Raw genomic sequence first — 21,790 nt, 5'->3', positions numbered from 1 at the left:
TTTGGTTGAAATTGGCCCAGTGGTTCTTGAGAAGAAGATGAAAATGTGAAAAGTTTACGACAACAACGACGCCGACGACGACAGACAACGGACAAATTTTGATCAGAAAAGCTCACTTGAGCCTTTGGCTCAGGTGAGCTAAAAACATAAAAACTAAATTACTTAACGTTAAAAGAGAAAGACATGGTTATTTTACGCATTGTACTTTTAGAGTTATCTTACCAGATGTGCTTTAGATTATGTGAATCCTCGACTGAATTTTTATTTTTTACTAATATGAAGGTGATCTTTGTTCACATGAAATCCTATATACTTGCTTTCAGTCGTAACCTTTGTGCTGACAATATACCACAATTTCCGAAATTTCCAATGGTGACCTAAGTACAAGTAATATAATGGACTCTGCTTAAAAACGTGTTATGAATCCAAGCATTATTTTTATGAACATCGGAAAATGCAAAAATAAGTATATAATTTACATTCTTTTACTGAAAATAAATTTTAAGGTATTTCGTCAAATCTATATTTCTGAAATCGTATCCTTCATTCACGAAAAAAGAATACGATCTGAAATACGATACAGAATAGAATGAGTACATATCAACAGAAAAAATATTTTGGAAAGATCACAGGATATATTACAATGTATATTCATTAAACTTCGATCACAAGTATTTACAAAGTCTAATCTATATTTTGGGTTTGGAGTAGTTAATGTTATCATTTGTTCACAGTTAGTTAGATTTTCTATTCCTAGTTATGCCGGTGTCGCATAGGATATTAATGTTCAATTTCTAATTTATATTATTGCGTGCAACCCAGTAAACTGTGTGAATTTGCAGTGCTTTAAGATCTGAAGTATATTACAAACTTTCTTTGCATGTATCAAGTAAAAATAATTTACTTTATAAAGTATGAGTAACATTTACTCCAATTCAAACTACACTCTAAGTTCTCTAACAAATGGCTTTATATTTCTGAGGACCTTTATTAATGACGCATAATGAATGAACAAGTTAGTTTTTTACCCAAATATGAGTAAATTATAAGACGATATGCATACCTCCATTTCAGTTCTCAGTGCAGTAATTTGAAATATATATTCATCTTTGCGATTGGTTACGTTAAATATGCTTTATTCTACATTTAAACAAGCTATGAATGAATGTGTATTAATTATCAATGAGCCCGCTGGTGTTATCCCGATTTTATCAGGTGAATTGCCGGTAAGCAAATTCTTTACAAAGGTGAAGGACACTAAAATATAATATCTTAAATTATTATCGGTCGATTGTTTTGCGTGCCGGCTTGAGAACTCATTACTCATAAGTTTTGTGCTAACATGATAAATGCAGTTCTTATTTTTGGTTGAATAAGAATCACATGATGAGATCACTTAAACAAGATTTAGCCTTCATTGCTTTTGAAATATGACAGTGGCCTTATTGTTTGCCTTTTGCACTAGCTTTACAAATTGTAGATTGTGCATTATCAAAATAACAGCTTAATCCCCATTTTAAGTTCCCCTAAATATCCCAAATACTGTCATTGTACATAGGTTTAAAGGTAAAAAGAAAAGGCCAAGAAACGAAATGTTGGGTTGGAAACAAAGTATAATTCTGTAAGCTTTATTTATTATTGAAGTATAGACTACGGATCGCAGGAACATTTATCTACCAGAGAAAAACAATAATCAACATATTATAAAAAATGTCTACAAATTAAATTTAAAACACTTTATCTCATAAGCATTGATTACTTGTAAGATTTTACGATGAAGGATATCCAAAACATTACTATCATTTCTGCCCCAGTCTTTTTGCTTCTCTAACAGGAAAAAAGTAGATAAATCGAAATTTTGCATTGTTTCAAAAGAAGTAGAAGTTAACTGCTTTCCCTCTAAAAAAAAAAAAATGACCACAGAGAGCCTGCTGTTATGCCTCATTTAAAGCCTGGTTTTCAATTTGTGATATTAAATAATATGTAAGTAAAATCTAATAAGTTGTTCTCTCTACATTAAGAACGCGTTACGACCAATTAGGTTTGTCACTTTTTACAGTAACCAATATATTATTTGATGTTTTTTTTTCGTCTGTATAAAAATTTTAAACAGAAAACGGTTAATTATGAAAAATACTGGACTGAACGAGATGCATAGTGCATGTAGTGCATATGTTTATTTCTTACTTCTTCCACCAGCATAATGATTCAAGAGAAATATGTTATATTTTTTGTTGCTTAAATGCTTGTTTTTTTAATTCCTTTTGAATATTGTAATATTACAAGTAACACACTGTTTTCTTTTTAATTTGATTATTAAAACGACTAACAATTTAGATTGACATAACTGATTAAAGTTCTCAGCTTTATAATTTTCAAAGGATTTCCAAATAAATGTATTTACGAATTGCCTACATATTCAAAACCCGATGATTTATTAGTAGTAGTAGTAGTAGTAGTAGTAGTAGTAGTATAATGATTATTGGTTTGCTTGGGTTTCAGATACATTTATCTCAAATGTTCGAATGATGAACACTAATCAACAAAATACTGACAAAAGGGACTTAATAAAAGGGAGGTAAACTCGTGTCCTGTCGCATTTTAACAACATAAGCAGATGTTGGACTGCTTTAGTGAAATATAAAGATAACAAACAGAAACCTAGCTCAAAAGTCCATTGAAACAATACAAATTTGGAGCAGAGCAAACACGGTCTCTATAAATATTAGAGGTGGGATCAGGTGCCATGGAGGATTAACCATCCCGTATCGACCGGTTAACTCGCCTTGTGCGTCATGATCGGTACAATGTTTTGATCATCAGCTGGGTATGCATCATCATTTATCGACTGAATGTTTTTCAGCATATCAATTTCAAAACAATTTTCATTTAGATTTCCGACGAAATCTCTAATACATGCATCACTGTGGATTCTGGGTTATCAGTCTCGGAAGTGATTATCTTACAGAAATAAAAAAAAAATCTATCTGTCTAGAGGGGTGTTAAAGACATATCTATTAGATCTCTGCCATTTTTTTGGATTCATAGTGACCACTGCTAAAATTTTTCTAGCATTTTAATATTTCAATACTTTACGATCGTGCATGTTTGAAATTAGTTATCAAATTGAGGAGAGGGAATTTTTAAATGTTTTGATGTGATCTAAAAGAAGTGTTTTATTTCTGGATATTTTAAAAGCAATATAACATTGTTACACCTGATTTAAGAAATCAAGAATTAATTCAAAATGAACTTTTAAGTTTAAAATGTGGTTTTGATTTGTATGTGTTGATATGTATAATTCTCTGAATATATACTTTAAAAAGATGCCTGTTTAGCTAAATTCGAAAATGTGTCCCGTTGTTTTATTAATTACTCAATTAGCCAACAATCGAGGAAGAATTGGGCTTATACAAAGAGAAGATGCCAGGAAATTTGTATGACGTGAAATTGATTTCAAAAAGATACAATTAAATATTTATAAATAAACAATTGCTGCTATAAATAAAAAAATATATCGCAAACCCTAGATGCGTATGTCAATTGCTTCCAACGAAAGGGCAACCTCTGTTTTGCAATCTTTTGTAATGCTTCGGTTTTCTCTGAAGCCTGTTTAGAGGTAGGTGTTTTTCTAGAATCCCTTTTAGATAATTGTATTTAAGTTCAATTATTCGAGGGTTGTCCATAAATTCGTTGACAATGATGTTTTTGTCAAACTAAATGGTCCTAGATATACTTATTGTATACCAAAATATTTTATGAAAATCCAGGTCAGAATACTTTGGTTTTGGTTATTTGAACTTTATATTTTTATAAAAATCGCGGTCTTTAAGGGTCACAGATAGTGCGCACTGCACAAGTTTTTGATCAAAATGATTATTTTCTCCATAAAACAAGCCAAAACTTAATGAAAATAAAATGTGTCTCAAATAAAGCGGTTGTCGTCATCTTCTGCTATTTTTAGTATCCTGGTCATTATTATAGACAATGAAGGCAAATGTAAAGTTCAAAAAGATTTATTTTTTGTTGTTACGAACGAGGCCTCGGTCTTAGGGCTACCGGATGATAAATTGGCTAGCCCTCAAATCAATTATGCATTACATTAAACATTATGCCTCATTATCATTTGAGGGTTACTTTGTGGAGCCCTCAAAGATATCATTATACATTATTCATTATTCAAACATCATGCAATCCATCATTATGCATTATTTATCATGCATGCATTATACATTTCATCATTATACATTGTAGCATCCATCATTATATATTATTCAGTATGTATACATTATACATTTCATCATTACACATTATAGCATTACACATTATGACATTATCACTATACATAATTGGCTTCATGATTGAGAAAGATAGACAAAATCATACTTATACTGGGAAAGATACTTTGAAAATAATGCTATCAAATCTATAAAAGCCAATAGCGTCGCGAAATATCGCCACATGGTTGTTCAAGCAGTGGGAGAACAACCACCGGCAATACAATTGGAGGATAAGCGACGCTTACATTGGCCAGTCACTTACTACACTCGGTACTAAGGGAGCAGATTTGTTGCAATTTACTTTGTAATTTGGATAATAGTATGTCATTGCGCTAGTTCAGAAAGATGAACTCCATATTTAACAAATAATCCGCCAGAAACCCACGACATCTCCGGGTAACTGATATTAAAACCATTATTCACAACAAACAATTTGCTCATAAGACTGTTAATTCTTTTGACTGCAAGGTTTTGAGATTTAATATTTTTACTGTAGCGCCGTGAAGTTCTGGGAAGAATATGAGACCACCCAAGGACAGTGTTTGTAAGTTTAGACCGAATCATTTGAATTGTTTCTCTCATCTTTAAGCATGGCTCAAGTAAAGGCACATCATCAATATCATTACCCCCCACAATCAATAATTAAAATATCAGGCGATGGTTCATACCTCAATAGTAACTGAATGCGGGGAAACAATTTTCTCCATGTTAGACCACTCTTGCCCTGCCAAAGAATGGGATAATTTAGTTTTCTAAGTCCCAAATGTGATTTTTCAGTTGAAAGGCTTGCGCGCTGGGCCCACTTGATAATGGATGAGCCAACTATCCATATACTTTTTTCTTGCCCTATGTGATAAAATATATTTCAATATTTTCTCATTTAAGTTTTATAAGCATATGACATAAATCTATCTGTTTTCATTATTTCGAATTCAGAATGCCCTTTTGAAAAACTGTCCGAGGGAGCCCCAATTCGGAAAGAGTGGGAAGTGTAACGTGAGTTTGAAAGACCTAAGATATTTATGACTTTATCAAAGACTGACGTAAATTGATAACGGGTTAGTTGGCGATCGTCTTTTCTAAAACAGACATTCACACACAGCTAATTTGTGAAATATGTTTACAACCGTTGTACAAGAGCGTGACGTAATGTAAGTCAAAAATATGACTACACAATGCATAGATACAGTATAAATTTACCGCAGTTTTATCGGGTACAAGTGAACTTGTTTACATTGCTTAATACTTTTATTTATTTTGTAATGAAAATAAATTGTAGTGTTACGAAAATTATAGCATTTGTTTACGTACTCTAGGGACAACCCTCGTAATAATTATATTTGATGGGAAAAAACTTGCAAATATTAATTTATGTATACATTTTTATCAGGAGGAAAAAGAATTGCAAAAGAACTTGAATATGTGAATTTTCCTCAACAGGAATAAAGGATCATGAAACACAATAGCCGAAAAAAAAAGATGTCTTTTTCAAAGTCATTATATCTTTCTTTTTTTTTTTTTGTGATGTTTCATAATCATTGATGAATCTAAGTTACCTTTATGACAGAACAAAAATTTCTTATTTTTTTTAAATCAGAATTCTGGTCCTGTATCATTTTAACAACTAAAGATTGTTTGACCTTGTACAGCATGTTTTAGTCTCCCTCAGAATAATACTCTGAAACATTTCAATGCTGTATCGAGAGATATCTTCCTCTTTTTGAGTGTACAGCCAGCCAAGGGATCGTAAATTTTAAATTTTAATCCTAGGCAGGCTTTTGGCAAAAAAATATCACAGAAACAGCGAAGAAGTAAATATACGCATTTCCTATGTATTTTCCATTTCAAGGAACCAAGTATAGACATTTAGAGAGATTCTGGAATTATAAAAATTTAGTTTCACCAAGTAACATGACTATAATGGGTTTTTTAAAAATTCGTTATATTCTTTGCTCTAAAGTAATAAAGTGAATGGAAAAAATTAAATGGCAAAATTCAGCATCACTGCTGCTCATTCAAAGAGATAGGTTCAATTAATATTGTAACTAACAAACATAATATGCTTAACAGTTTACTGCTCCGAATGTTTAAATGGCTACGTGTAAAATATTACAATAATTGATAACAATGTTTTGACCTAGCTTTTACAAGTTGTGAGAACCTTCAATAAACTACTGTTTACAAATCCCTTTGCCTATTTATGAATGAAGGTTTTAAATCTCATTTTTTACTTTCAAAATAAGGTATTTTTTTTTTACCTTAAATTGATCTAAGAAGTAACGCATTGAAACGTCTGTATACTAAAAATACCTTAAAATTTATCCTTTGATATGCATAAATAGGGATTTTCCAAAGAGCCATTAAATATCAGGATTTTGTTTAAAGGGTTACTCATCAGTAACGTCATGTTAAAATGTGATTAAAAAAAGAGAACATGTCCAGTTTGTTCATTTACAATTTTAATTTCGGAAGTATCAAGGAATATGTATCTCTGTAAATTTTACCTCTTTCCCTTTCTGGCCTTTGTTTCAAAGGATGCAGTTGGTTATGGTAAGTGATTTTCTTTTTGTTCTTTATTCAATAATGTTTTTCACATTTTACATATTTCCTATTTTCAAATGAAAAAAAAATCATCATATTGTAGTTCTAAAAGGAGGACAATGTCTGAGAACTAGAAATGGAACATTCATAGAAGAGGAATTCAATAACATAACACAGATTTGTTGTACAGGGTCAGGGGTGCATGACAAACACAGAGGATACACAATTGAATGCTGTGGAGGCAAGAATTTTGATATCTATTTAAAATGTCCAGAAATGCAATCCTCTGTCTTGAATATATTAACAATTTTATGTATTCCTTGAATATATTATCAATTTTATGTATCTATATGTTCTGGTGTGTAAATTCTACGTCTGACTTTGTTTTGCATCTCACAATGTTTTCACTAGTAATAAGATTGTGGTAACACGTAACGCTTTCAAAATCAGCAATTGCAATTAGAACTGAAATCAATTTAAGTAAACTGGAAGTTGCAAAGTTTATGTAAACAAATACACCTATATGGATACACGGTACATGAAACCAAATTTTCCTCTTTTTAGAAACTTAATTGATGTCCGCTTAATTTCATCAATCAAAAAAAAAAAAAAAAAAAAAAAAAAAAAAACGAAAATAGAAAAATAATTCAATTTACTCCGTCTTAACCCTGGGTTGTTTTTAAGATAGTTTATTTTCATGTTGACTATAATTAATAATAGGTTTTGATCATTTTGCATTTTCAAATCATTAAATAACATTATGGCATACGTTTGTTGTTTAATGTAACTGTGACAAAAAACGTATTCACAACAAAAAACTGTCGATTAAAGACAAAGTGTCATATCACTAAGTGTACGAGGGTAGTTCAAAAGTAATGCAAAATGAGATCTGAAAAAAAAAAAGAAAAGCTGGAGAAGCAGTTACCTTATAATTTTAATCGCTCAAAGTATTCCTTGTTAACTTTTGCATATGTCTTAAGTTTTTATACCCATGATCAGAACACCTCATCATACTTGGTTTTAAGGATGCTCAAAAAACACTGATCATTAGCACTCACCATTACATACGTAAAATTTTAATTTTGACCACAATGTTTTTGGAGAAAAAGATCTCACAATGACTAAGATATAGCAAGATGTCTCAGCTCTGTAAACTTTTCTTTCGTCAAAATTTCCTTTAAAGCTCTATGCTTATTTACAGCAGCATTGTCAGCACAAGAAAGTTAACTCCGGAACCGGTATTTGGACTTCCTCCACAGAAAAGCTGCTGAACTTTCTTCAATGCAATTTTAACAAAAACCTATCATTGATAATCCTTCCTTTGGGTGTAGGTTCGTGTATTATCGAATATATCTTGACTAAACAGAAAACCTGTGTACAGTAAGACATGTTTGGAGCTCTGGCTTCTCTTTGCAATAGTAAGATGACAGAGTTTTATCTGGTTCCGATTTATATTATTTTCTTCCTGACTGCTGACTGACGTTTTTCACACAAATTGTTAGGCCATTATTTCCACACTGAATTGTCCACGGATTTTTCCGTTATTTCCCGATCATGACAAGGAGCACACGGCGGGTGTGACCGGTCGGCAGGGGATGCTCACTCCTCCATGGCACCTGATCCCACCTCTGATGTTTGGAGGTCCGTGTTTGCTTTGCTCCTATTTTGTTTTGTTTGATGGACTTTTGAGCCTGAATACTGTTCGTTATCTTCATATATTTCATTCCTTTTATGCAATAAAAAGTGCTCCAATGTTTTAACAGTCATCACTCAAATTTATCACACCTTCTATTGTAGTATTATGTTTATTTTTCGTAGACCATTGGCAGGTTTAACAATTGTTTTCACATACACAGGTATCTGTAAGAAAAAAGACACCCATATGATAAAGAAATATTTTTAGATTCATATTCCCTCTACAAAAACTCTATAAACTGTGATAATGAAATAGTGTCTTACCAACGTCTTTCAGGGTAAATCTGGCATTTATAGATCCTGTTCCTCACAGCATCGACATTATTTTGTGTCACTACAAACTTTGATGAACCAGTAAAACTGCGATCTTATAGCACTCTTTTATTTCCCATTTTGGCTTTCTTTATCCTTGTAAACACTGTACAGCGTGACAGGTTTGTCTTTCAAAAAATCAAAACCACGTCGTCTGTTATATAAATTCTTCAGTTGTATCTGTAATGAAGCGCAGTTTTTACGTACGCCATAATTTCATCTTTTTGGCAGAGATCATTTTTAATAGTATTAAATATCATTTATTATAGTATTTAATAATATTCAGCTCCGTGTAGTGACCATGCTTACTTTAAAGTGAAATTCTTTGCGAAGACTGTAGGAAAAGAATGCGATTTTCGGTGAATATGAGTTCTTAAATAGTACTTCTCTATTGTGAAAAAACAAATTATATTAAGTTCTAATAAATTCTTCTAAGTGCTTCAAACGTCACGGTCACGGTTGGCTAGTAATAGGGCGCTCGCTTCGTGATCAGGAGGCCCTGGTTCGATTGCCATTCGCCGCGCCGCGTCAAACCTAAGACCTAAACATACGTAGTGACTGTTCCTTCACCAAGCGCCAGGTATATGAAGTGAAAGTCATGGGTCTTTCAGATGAGACCTTAAAAACCGAGGTCCCGTGTCACAGTTGGCGTTGGAACAATAAAGAATCACTTCTGCTCAGTGGCCCTGAGTGCCGGGTATAGGTCTAAATTTGAAGCTCTTCACCAGCATATGGTGACATCTCCATGTGAGTGAAAAATTCTCGAATAGGACTTAAATAATATATAATCAATCAATATAAGTGCTTCTACATTTATTATGATATATACCGTGTGTAGAATTACTTTTTGAACGACCCTCATACTCGTTTTTTATGCTTAATTTGTAAACATTCGCCAGTGTTTATCTATTTCTATTCTTTACAAGCAGAAACAACCTTCAAACCAGAAACACAAATTTGTTGCGCTGAAAAAGTGTATGAAAGGGCTGATGATGAAAGAATTTGCTGTGGAAATGATTCTGATTCTAGCAGTGGTGAGACAAACAAAATCATATTCAGTTTTTATCCTAGTTGCATAATGGCGCTAATACAAGTAGTTTCATAACTAGGAACCTAGATTTATGTTTTCCTATTTCTTTTCTCACAAAATAAGAGTCTTGACTTTAACATTTTGCTTTGGTGTAATGGCCAAGATATCTCTAAATATTTAGCACTAGCTGAAAATATTTAGCACTTATTTAAAGCAGTTTCTCTAATTTCTGCCGGTCTGAAAACTTTGAAATAGGGCTGTCATTTAGAATCGCTTGTTGCTCTGAAAGTATTAATGTCCTGAAAATATTTTTTCTTTTGCAAGGCTCAAAACTTGGTAAATTAATATAATACTTTCCGACTGTCAAAGATATTACATGAAATTTTTAGTGATTGACCTGGGCAGTACAATTAAAGAAGGACATAGATACCCAGCATCAAATATTTTGCTAACTTTCCATAAGTAGCTGCTAGGCTAACTAATCGTTAAAGTTCGTAGCTTTAAGTAGAAGCTACGTAGTAACTAAGATCTTGAACGCACTCTTAATCTTGGTAGTTAAAGGATATTAAAATTCTTCGACTTGACGAATTTGTTTTGAGCGTAATTTTAAAATCAAAGAGAACAGTCCTATCTTACGACATACGCTTAATTCTCATATTAATAAAAGGTCATATTTATTTTAGCTTTGAAATTCAATCTTTATAAAAGACCATATTTTGTGTCAAGATATGGGTATCTTAATTTCCTTTAAAAATATTTATAATTAGTATGGTGATAATATTTAAGCCGCAGATACTCCACAAATAGTGTTTAGATAAAAATGTGCTGTTTAGATAAACCATCATGAAATTTAGAAATAAAAAATTGCGTGATATTAGTTACCTAAAAACATATAAAGTTTGAATTATTTACTAATCTCATAATTTTCAAGGTGTTATTCGTTCCGTATCAAATATGCAAAAACCTAAATGTTGTGGAAATCAAGTTTACTCATCGCAGGAGAAAAATTGTGTCGACGGGGTGCTTCAAAATCTACATAAACGTAAACGGTAAGCATAGCACTCTGTATACTGCTCTATGAACTTTTTCCGAAATATTTTGAGGGATATTAATATTTGAATTGACACAGAAAATTATTTAAAATAGGTAAATTCCACGCCCTATTTCATGGTAGCGAAATTTATTGTCCTCAAAAATGTATCTAATAGGCTTTGCTCTTTCTCTGAATTGATTTCAAAATTCACAACATATGAAACAAGAATTTTATGTTTGATAAAAAGGAAAAATGAAGTATTGAAATTAGGCCTCATCATTTGTAATAGAATGGAATTTATCTATGATCTTTTTTTTTCGATTTCCTAAGTCGCTTTGATATCAGCAGTAATCATAAAATGGTCAAAACTTCAATTATTCCGTCATTACAAGCATGTAAAATGATCTTTTATAAATAAAGGGATTTTATAGAATCTCAAAATGTATTAAAATGTCCTCTTCAGAAATTCTCAGGGCCTCAAATTCAAGAAGTTAATGAAACAGAAAGGAAAGAGATTTCTCAGAGAACTCCAGAGGTATATCAATCTTTCCATTTCCGAAACCTTTTGGAAGAATATCAATATGAAGTCCAAAGAAAATCAACTTGAAGATTAGTGTTGGGACGATGTTCCAATAATATATTTTTTCATGATGTCAGGTTTCCTACAATATATATTTTTTTGCATCTATCACTCAAAAATTGAATATTTCTATTAATTATTATTATTTTAATAATTCATTGTGAATTTTATTGAATACGAAGATTTTAAAAGTTTTTTTTCAATTTACTATTTTCCAACTAACCATTATTTCTATTAAAAAAGTTGGGTTTTTTCGTTATTCTGCATAAATTACTTTATAAAAATGTTAATTATTTGTGGCATAAAATTTTAATGATTTTTAATGATTTTAATGATTAGAAGGAGGAAAAAGTTATATGTATCGTGAGAGAGAGAGGGGGGAGAGAGAGGGAGAGTTTGCACAGTGTTTTTTTTAAATGGCATAAACAGAAACAGAACGTTATAATACGACGAATGTCCCTAAAAGTCGTAGACAGGTTAAATTATTTAGTTTCTCTTCACTAACGTAGCTTTCTTTTCTTGTCATAGTAAAAGGTAACTTTAAATCATCATGAAATTCAAGTTTCAAATGGGTAACAAGTTAAATAACATAAAAATACAGAAATAAAGAAACCATAATAGTGTACATCGGCGTATGAAAGCAAAGTTAAGGTTATTTTTTTTTTCTCTTATAACGTCATGACCATTCCTTTTCATATTCGTGTATGGCATTACAAAGCATAATAAAATCGTAAAATTCGTTCAATTACTGTAAGTCTTAAATTATACAGGGAATAAGAAAATAAAGCTTAAAACTACGTTGCGTATTTCCTGTAGTCCTTGCAAAGTCTCCGTAAGAGGCGAATAAAAAACAGATTTTTACGTCGACCGTGATCCATTAAGTTCCACGCTTTCTGGCTTTAATAATCATTTCACTGCATATTAGTCCTTCCTTTTTCAGTTCTGAAGTGAAATTTTCCTGCATCTCTGATGCCATTATCTCTATACTAACTTTAAGTGTGCTATATCACATCTATATCTTTTTGTACTTCTGAGGGTGAGATATGACAATCATAACAATATTTCATTAAATCCTTGAGCGACGGGGTCGCGTTTGACGACGTCATATGCAGCAAATTATTCTCATAATTTGAAAATTCTTTTACCACTCCTGTGTCTCCGATGCCATTTACTTGAATTTTTCACACATTATGCAGGTTTTTTTTCTAATTTAATTGATTTAAACCAGAAATGGATGTTTAACATATTAACAGAGAAACAGATGATACTGCAGTAGTAACACACAGTAAAATTTTGCCGGATTTTGAGAGTGCGCCGATTTAGATATCAGCCTTCTTATAAATCGTCCAAATTTTATTACCATGAAAGATTTTCATTTTAAGAATTCATTATTTTAAGAGACTATTATTGATTATTGATAATCATACAAAATTTGGTTTGTATTCATTTCATACAAAGTTATAAATATTATAACGACTTTTTGGGACAACTTTCATATATATATATATATATATATATATATATATATATATATATATATATATATATATATATATATATATATATTCTTTTTTTAACGAAGTATGTTATATTCAACTGTTATAAGAATACAACTTAAAACTACCGACCCACAAACTTCAAGAATTATATGTATGGAAATGGCAAACATTATGTAGGGCAGAATCATAATATGTTTTTTAACATGATATTTTTTTAATAGTTTGTATTTTATCTTTTTTTTTTATTTACAGGTGTGTAATTAAATGAATCTTAAAAGACTTGATCTCTTCCCTCTCTAGTATGTTTTAAGTATTTCAGTATTGCAATTATCATGTATATCTGAGTCCACACAAATGGCATATTTTTTCTCTTATTGCTTTATTTATGGTTTGCGTTTTAAACTATATTGTTTCCATGATTGTATATTCTGATTAAAACAAGGTTTTTTAAAAAATAAACAAAATTCAAATTATGAACGAACAACTCATAAATTAGATATCTATCTATGAGGATTTGAATATATATTATCAATAAATATTTACATTTGTTGTGTTTTTTTTACTTAGCTAATTATGAAATTGATTTGAATACCATTAATATGTTTAGTCATGTGTAGAAATCTACATGAAGAAACACGTGTTAAAAAGACGACACAATAATTCGACCGAAATGATAAGGATATAGGGCAGAGGAAAGTTTCAACAATTCAAAGTGTTTTTTTTTTTTTTTTTTAGATTTAAAGATGTAAAATGTAAAAATAAGGATTTTTTAAAATCATGTATATGAGACATCAGTAATTTGTAAGCTTCTGCTCATGAATCATGTGATGCCTGTCCTATATACCAGTATGAGACACCAGCTAGTCAACAACATCATAATATTAATATTGATTCAGCCTTTTAATAAGATTTTAAGAACGTTTTAAATGCATTCCATATGTTCATTTCAAGCAGATTTTGCCATTGGCGACTTTAATGATTTTTGTGCATACTCATTCCTCATAGCAATATTAATGATTTATTTTCAGTAATAATTCCGACTATTACTATATGTGTCAAGCATTATCAGTAAACAAATTTTATAATTCTTTCAATTCAAATTTAAACTAACGCATGTTAACAGTAAGATCCTATGATTCAATGAACAACGTGCTGCATTCGGGCATGATCATTAAGCCTTTGAGAACACTCTCTACACTGCACCCTATTTTCAGAGTACTTTTGTGTAATTAGACTGATCTATCATCTGTTATATAATATACTAAATTGCAATACGTATTGTATTACATAATTTGTTATTCATTCAAGTATTCTGAAGATTATATTAGACCAAGAGAGCATAATTGAAAATTTTACTAAAAAGTACGAGGAGTGTTCCAAAAATAATGTCATTTCACCATCTTCGCGTGAAAATCGTGTAAATGTCTTACTGAAATCACATTGACGCGTTAGATTGATCATTGAACCGTAGCGGAAGAAAATTTCTTGTTCACAATTTCACTGACCTAGCTACAGTGTGCATTGCTTTATAGCGTTTTCATTACACTTTACTCAAAATGACTGGGAAAAGAGCAAACAGTGCACTTGAAATTAGGGTCTATATTGAAAGATATGTCTATACTTGGCATTAAACCCGTAGATATTCATCGTGAGGTCTGTGATATCTATGGTAATGATCAAATGTCTCATAGGTCTGTTTGTAGGTGGGTGCTAAATTTAAAACAGGTTACGAACACCTCAAAGATGCTGCTCGCCAAGGTCTACAACATAACATCGTAAAAACCCACCAAATCTTTCAGAAAGACGCAAGATATACCTTGAGGCAATTGGCTCGGAAGACAAACTTGTCGTTAGTACGTGTTCATGCTCCATGTTGAAAATGCGAAGCAATTATTAAAATTGTATCAAAATATACCAAAAAAACTTTTGATAATTTAGTTACTGGTGGTGAGACCAGGGTATATTATTTTGAGCCAAAACGTAAGAGTTCTAACAGAATCTGGGCATCAAAGAATACAAAACGTCCTAGTATTGCTAAAAGATTACGAACCGTGAAGAAGGTTTTATGTAATTTTCTTTGATAATAACAGTCCCGCCATGCAAATTCCTGTGCCAAAGGCCAATAAAACAGTCACAAGTAACTTCTGTAGAAACGTTGTTTTCAAAAAACTGAAGAAATATTACGAAAGTCGTCGCCCAAAACGGGTATGAAGTATCTCCGCCTTTTGCATTGCACGCACTGTGACAGAGTATTTGGAGGCAGAAAAGGTTACTCTCCTACCACACCCTTTTTCTCCAGATATAGCCCCGTGCGACTTCTTTCTGTTCCCCAAACGTAAATTCCACCCATCTAGAAAAAGATACGAATCACGAAAAGCCCTGGGGTCTGCAATTTATCAGTAAATGTTGGGTGTTCCTATTGAGGAGTATGAGAAATGTTTCCAGAAGTGGATTGATCGTCTAAAAATGTAAGGCCAATAGTAAGTACTTTGACGGGTAGTGACAAATAAAAGGAACAAAGGTTAACAAATGTGGGTGAAAACAGCCAAGTGCCCTTTTTTGTAACATCACTCGTATTTTCCCCATTTGAGTAAGCAAATACGATGTTTTTAATACTTCGTTGACTTTAAAGATTTTTCCTGGGTAAAAAAAGGCACGCATCCCATGTTCAAAATGAACTACACAATTTTTATATGTAGTACTTGACGCTAGAAAATTTTCTCAAAGTCCAAAAAAATATTTTCCATCAGTGTATAGAGGGTCCTTAATAATTTCAATGGATCTCTCCCTCACTTGTGCAGATTTTGATTTGAACACGAAAATGGATTCAATTTCGTCGGACAGTTTATTCTTAATAGGCATTCTAAGTTTGCAAATGTGAAAAAAAGTATTTTTAACAGAAGGGAATTTAACTACAGAAAGCAAAACTACTCATAGCGATGAAAGTTTTTCCCCTAGGGAACTAAATTCACGGAATTTTGCTTGAAGAGTTACTCACTCAAGCATTTACGTCACCTCAGAATAAAATAAAAAGAGATAAAATGTGAAGTACTCCTAGTTTTGTCAAGAAATATGGACTGCAGACACTATTTGAGATTTATAATGCTTGCCTTTGTAGTTCCCGGTGCTATGGGCCGTGGTAAATGGTTTATAAATATCAATCTTCCACTACTGTTGTTTTTTGATACATTTAACTAATATTCTGTTTTGCAATTTGAACAATTATTTTGTTTCAGTACTAAAGAACGGAAATTGCTTGCACTCTATTGATGAAACATTACTAGAAGAGACTTATAATCAAACAGCTCAGATTTGTTGTACAAAATCAGGAGTTCACGATAAATATGATCTGGGACAGGAAGTAAAATGTTGTGGAGGTAAGAATTATACATCACTAGTTTCAGGTTTATTTTCCAAAGTATGTCAAAGATAAAGATTATATAGCCTTCAGATGCTTTTTGAGGGAGGGGAGGTGGGCTGCCAACATTGGGGTTTTATATTTTAGTTCATAGTTATGCAAGACATCATTTTCCAGAAAATGCTTTGAATTGATTATCTTTTCAACAAGTTTAGAAAGCACGTAAAGTTTCAATTATAATAAATGCTGAAAATATGTATAATGAACTTTTGTAGTTTATAATAAAAACAGAAACTTACAACTTACTCTCCCTTAATTTTGCCAAAGGTCTTTAAAACAGCCCCATATTGTGACAAAATATTTGTTTTACAAGATAAAAGAAATGCAAATTACACAAAGAATTTTACAATTTTGGGACTTGAGTCATCATATCAAACCGATTAATTGAGAATAATATGAGAGTGTTCCACCTGAGAAGGAAGCTGAGAAATGAAAAATCTCAATATCGTAAAATATTATATGCAAGGAATGAAATCCAAATTCTGTGAATGGCGCTAGAAAATATATTAATTGTATAATCTCTGTTTCTAGACGTTTATCAGCGTTAGTATTGGTTATCATTCCAATGTTTAATCCACAGAAACGACATACAAACCGAAGATAGAGTTTTGCAGCGAGGAAAAAGTGTATAAGAGGTTTTGTTTTGAAGGAAAGGGAATTGGAAATAATTCTCATGAAACAAGTGGTAAGATTTGTGTTTATGTTCATGTTATTTGAATGTATAATATTTATAATTGAAGAGAAAGTACTGTCTTAAAATAGCAAAAAGGCTTTTTACAACATCCATCTTCCTCAAAAATCCTTTCAACTCAACATATCGAAATGAATTCTTGCATTTGTTTACTGCTGCAGACATCTTTACATGTTTTAATGTGCTGCGTGCAAAGACATTACACTTCTGTATATTTACAGTCAATTTTTGAAGATTAAAAATATTATTCCGGGATCGAGTTTATTAACACATTTATTAGTACTTTGCTATATATTTCATTGTTTTCGATCAAAATGCCATAACTCCATAAAAGATTAAATCACGATAAGCAAATATATTTATTTCCATTTTAAAATATCAAAGGGATAAATAATTCTACACTAATTTTTAGTATGATTGCCAACTTCTATCTCAATATTTAATGGTCGTGAGGTCCCTATATTTAATGAAAGGGACTTCCAGGTCTTTATCATTCTTGGCAAAAACAATATTTCAAATTGTACTACCTGTTAAATGATATAATCAGGAAAAAATCTTATACAGTTACAGCCATCAAATTTGTTTTGTACACATATCAAATATTCTAGTTGCAGATAAAAGTATTCCAAAGAATATGCTGGAAAAGCACGTTGATTCAACCATTCGTGTTGACCTGTCTCAACACACAAGGAAACAGTAAAGTTAACATATTTTTGTTCACATGTTATACTAATTTAGATCAAAATGGCTGTTTGAAATCGTACCAACAGATTATAAATATCTTTGATAAAACTGATATATATATATATATATATATATATATATATATATATATATATATATATATATATATATATATATATATATATATATATATATATATATATATATTCCATTGTTACAATGGAGTTAATCATTTTACAAGTTTTTCTTAAATAGAGGTTTAAGAAAATAAACCCTTTTTTTAATGAATAATGAATACACGTTTTCTATCTTTTTAGCAATCATATGGACCTCAAATTCAAGAGGTTGATGAAACAAAGGGGAAGGAAACTCCTCCGAGAGCTTCTGATGTACATTAATCTTTCCAAAGTCAACATTTATTCACAGTCTTAAAAGGAACCCTAAAACTGTGTTTGTGATTTTGTGTGATTCTGTACGTTTGAACGAAAATTACTTATTTATAACAGCTAAAAACCAAACGGACACAATCACGCTTTCTGCTTTTTACAGTGTGGTATATTTTCAAAATATAGACATCATAGTCACATTCATAAAAGGGCTTCCACTCATTGAATAAGTGCTAAAAATGACTAACACTATGCAATTTGTAGAAATAAGTTAGCAATTTTCTCATCATATGGTTCTGAGAAGAATATTTTACTGGTAGGACCATTACTTTAACCCCTGTTGTGGTCCCGCCCTACACCCGGGGGTCAAGATATGAACAAATTTGAATCTACACTACCTGAGGATGCTTCTGTGTTAATATGAATACTAATGGTTTATCTGGTCTTGAGAAGATTTTTTTTTTTTAAAAGATATTTCCTATATATCCCTATGCAAATCTTTGACCCAATGTTTTGGCCCCGTCCTATCCTCGGAGGTCATGAAATGAAAAACCTTGAATCTACAGTATCTAGTGAAGCTCTTTCATCTTTTCTGGTCCAGTGGATATTGACAAGAAAATTTTTGAAAGATACCACCAAATTTTCATGAATTCTTAATTATCTCCCCTTGAAAGAGGGCGTGGTACTTCCTGTGAGCAAACGTTGACCCCTTCACCCAAGGTTTCTTTGTGGTATGTTTGGTTCTAGAGAAGTCAAAAATGTGAAAAGTTTACAGACAACACACCACACGACAGACAGACAGACGGATGCCGGACACTTTTTGATCAGAAAAGCTCACTTGTGGCTTCGACTAAGGTGAGCTAAAACTTTTGAAAATACTAATAGATGTTTATTGACACGGCAGCCTATTCAAACATACGGGGAAGGGTTACATGAAGAGAATGTCCTCCACTGCAGAAAGGGGTCTGATCGGGAGGCCCGGGTTCGATCTCGTTCGCCGCGCTGCATCAAACCTAAGACTTTAACATAGGTAGTGACCGCTCCCTCGACAAGCGCCCAGTACTAGAAGTGAAAGTCACGGTTCTTTCGAATGAGACCTTAAAAACCGAGGTCCCGTGTCACGGTAGGCGTTGGCATGATAGAAAACCCTCATTGCTCAATAGGTCTAAATTTGAAGCCCTTTACCGGTATATGGTGACGTCTCTATATGGGTGAAAAATTCTCGAATGGGACTTAAAACAACATACAATCAATCAATCAATTGAAAAGGGATCCATCATTTTTTTTTCCGCTGCTTGCCGTCAATACCCTGACGATGAAATTTTTGAAGTTATTCAATATGACTAAAAATTGTTTGATAAAACTCTTACGATATATTCTTTTAAAACTTATCAAAATTTATTTGATTTTGTTTAAAGTGAAGTGGAAGCGATCATGTGATGTAGGAATACAGGTCTAGTTGGGGTGTCTCAGGCGCTAACATAGGGTGTGGATCATAAATAGGTACTGACAATTCAACTTTTCGGCATAAGATGAGAAAGCGTTTTGACTTCGTCGCTATAGGAGATCATAAGGAAAGAAGAACAATCATTTTATTTTACTCTAGTATCAATCATTTTATTGTACACCGCACTGCAAATATTCCACATTCTTATCAAACAAATACATGAAATATCTTAAATAATGGACAAGTCGTGAATTTACGTTAATGTGCAAATGTTATGTCAGGCAATCAAAACGTCTTACATGAGTACCCTAAAGGTCAAACATGTTATATTTGAGGTTTTTTTAAGGCAAGCAATCTCAGTTCTTGTGTACGTCTGTTTGTTGTTTGACAAATAAAAAAAACGAACTGTCTAAGCCTCTAAACGTCAAAAGACGAGCGCAAATTCATTTCTATTGTGTAAACCAGCATAAAGCACTGTACCTTCCCATTTTTCATTCGGCATGAAACCCGAATTCAGCCAGATACCATTCAATATATTCTGAATATTCAACCTAATTTATGAAATATATCTAACAAATATAAGGTTTGAGAAATTACTCATTCATTTCCTCCACTTATATTTAACGCTGAGATCATTAATACCAATTATTTCAGTGTTATGTCATGTAAATATGCTATGCCGTCAGTAAATTCAGCCTCTGATTATATGACTAATATTCAGAAACTTACTTCGATGGTTATTTCATAAATTAAATTCCCCTGACTTTTACAAATATCGATGCTGTACACTGCTTAGGAAATAGATAGGTAGAGTATTTCTATCATTCGATAAAGATACCGAATGTAAATCTTCTCGGTTATAACACAAATCAAATAAGTTGTTTAGATGCTGTACGACAGGTACAATCATTGCAAAATAATAATTATGATAAAATGAAAATAAACCATGATTTTAATATGAGAAGGCAAAACCTTTTCCCAAAATTGTCATAATTATGTTCATTAGGATTTACAATGTATTTTTGCACATATTTGAAAATCATGTGTACAAAAACGTGTACAAAGCAGAAGCTTGACGTACAGTTAAATGTTTTATAGTTTATATCAGCTATTAGAAATAGATATCAATTCAGTCAAATCAACTATTTTTCTTTAAATAGCAGGTTGTTGTTTGTAACTCACTCAAAATCTTCTAAGACACGAATAGATGAATCACAGTTAATTTCAATATGCTCCTTTGGATGAGAAAATAGATCTAATGAATAGATTTTTTTTTATATAATCCTATGTATAACTTTGAATGCCTAATGTGGCCCCGTCCTAACCCCTGGGGTCATCATTTGAACGAATTTGAATATACATTACCTGAGGATGCTTCAATATAAATATAATGTGTCATGGTTTTGCTTTTCTTGATCAAATGATTTTTAAGATATTTCCCACGTATTCCTATGTACACATGTGGAACTTTGATACCCTGTTGTAACCCCACCCTACCCACAGGTGTCATGATCTGAACAAACTTGAATCTACATTAATATGAGAATCTTTCTGTATAAACATACCTTATTATGGTTCTGTTGTTCTTCATCAGAAGATTTTTAAAGATATTTCCTATTTGTTCCTGTGTATAACTTCGATACCCTGTTGTAGCCCCATCCTACCCCCAGGGGAAATGATAATCAGCTAGGATGTATCTAAAGTATCCTGAGGCAAGCGAATGTTGAAATGGAGATAAAAGACGAGCTGTATCTGTATAGTGTAAATCATAACTTATTTCTTAAAGTCTGTACACACTTTAAAAATTTTATTCGTCAAAGATATTTTTCTTTTTAACGTTGAAGAGTTCCCGAAAAAAAAAACGAACCCTAATTTTAAAAACAGAAAACGGAACAGGAGAATCCAAGTGAACAGAATACTGATTACTACCGCACTATTGAAATAACACCCACTATTGAAATAATTATTTCAATAGTGGTTAAAAGTGCATTTCAAAACAGAACACAGGTGCAACCACTATTGAAATAAGGTTCACTATTGAAATAATTAAATAAATTAAGGTTACAATGCATTTCAAAAGGAAAACCAACCAAACAAAAACAAAAACACGGGATATTGCGACTTAAAAAGCATCGCCTCATTGTTTTCTGATATGAATTTAAAATGTATGACACTAAACATAATTTTAAAATAT

At 31.9% G+C, this 21,790-nt stretch overlaps 1 pseudogene; it reads right to left on the bottom strand.

The window, feature by feature from the left end:
* Nucleotides 1-4,534: 4,534 nt before the first annotated feature.
* On the bottom strand, nt 4,535-12,447 carry LOC133204245 (uncharacterized; annotated as a pseudogene).
* Nucleotides 12,448-21,790: the final 9,343 nt, after the last annotated feature.

This window comes from Saccostrea echinata, unplaced genomic scaffold (genome assembly GCF_033153115.1).
Source record: "Saccostrea echinata isolate AGI-Se365-2 ecotype Australia unplaced genomic scaffold, CSIRO_AGI_Sech_v1 ptg000052l, whole genome shotgun sequence".
Classification (NCBI taxonomy): Eukaryota; Metazoa; Mollusca; class Bivalvia; order Ostreida; family Ostreidae; genus Saccostrea; species Saccostrea echinata.
Note: the sequence above shows the minus strand (reverse complement) of the source record. Positions and strands in the feature narration are given on the sequence as shown.